The sequence below is a fragment of the Haemaphysalis longicornis genome, unplaced genomic scaffold, assembly GCF_048455015.1.
Source record: "Haemaphysalis longicornis isolate Haplotype H1 unplaced genomic scaffold, Haemaphysalis longicornis Haplotype H1 scaffold_13, whole genome shotgun sequence".
NCBI lineage: Eukaryota > Metazoa > Arthropoda > Arachnida > Ixodida > Ixodidae > Haemaphysalis > Haemaphysalis longicornis.
In genome coordinates, this window is record NW_027526233.1 from 52,986,091 (window position 1) to 52,987,226 (window position 1,136).

A 1,136-nucleotide genomic window follows, 5' to 3' on the forward strand; every position below is an offset into this window, starting at 1 on the left:
AGTCTCTTAAGCTCCCTATGGCACCAAGACAGCCAGAACAGAGGCCCTCGCTATGCATGTACCGAATCAGAATAGGAAATTAGGGGCTCTTTGAAAATGAGACAGAAATAAGAATTGGCAGTCAAAAAAACCTCTGAAAGCAAAGGGGAGGATGTAGTTGGTCAAGATAAAGAATTTGGAAAGAAAGAAAGTGGAGAAAAAAATGCCCGTCAGGTGGGATCCGAACCCACAACCTCCAGAATAACGGTCTGGTGCGATACCCACTACGCTACCGGCGGGTCTAGTTTTTCCCTCCACTTTCTGGGGTATTTGAGTCGATGTAAATTTTTCCTGTGCTTGGTGGTGGTAGCTGTAGTGGCGCTGGAAACCACACACCGACAGGAGAAATTTACATTGACATTGTGAAAATGTTCGTGCGGCGGCAAAACAGTGGTGTAGACGCCGACTATTATCTCTTGCCTTGCGCACGACAATAAAACGTCCTGCAATTGGCTCCGGTCCCGGAACGCGAGCATAAAGTTCCCGTGAAATGCCATGTTCGAACTTTGCGAACATATTACCTGATACTCGCTGTAATAAATAAACCGAAAGAAAACCAAACTCGTGTGGGCGTTTGCATAGTTACGGCTAGTGGTGACGTGTATAATTTTTTGCATGTTTGTTCCACAACCCGGTTTTGTACAATGTAGAGCTTTCTGCCTTCTCGCCATTTCTCTAGTATATCTATTACTCGAACTCCTGTTCAATCTTCATCATTCTCATCTATTTTGTTCCGCAACTTTCTTTCCGTCACCCTCCTTCTTTTTTGTTCATTTTTTGTTCATTCTTGTAATGAAGGAGATTCGTACTGCGTGCTTCTGTTATTCAGGTATTGTTACGGACGATGAAGCAGCGTGATTTATTTACAATTAGGATCAAGACACAGCAGGGGAAGGACTGGCCCCTTAGCGTTCAATCCTATACATTCTCTTCTTCTAGCCAATTCCTATCCCACTGGATATATTGACCATCATCGGTATTCAGGCATGTATGTAACATTTTCTATGGGGAATTCACAGACGGCTTGGCGAGTCAGTTGGTTTCACAAAGATGACAAGGTTTCAGGCGAGTGACGTGCGCAACTTGAATTTTGGGTG

General features: G+C 44.2%; 1 non-coding gene across 1 annotated transcript; it reads right to left on the reverse strand.

The window, feature by feature from the left end:
• Positions 1 to 205: 205 nt before the first annotated feature.
• Trnan-guu (transfer RNA asparagine (anticodon GUU)) lies at positions 206 to 278 on the reverse strand. The gene has a single exon. It is a non-coding gene; the product is annotated as a tRNA-Asn (tRNA).
• Positions 279 to 1,136: the final 858 nt, after the last annotated feature.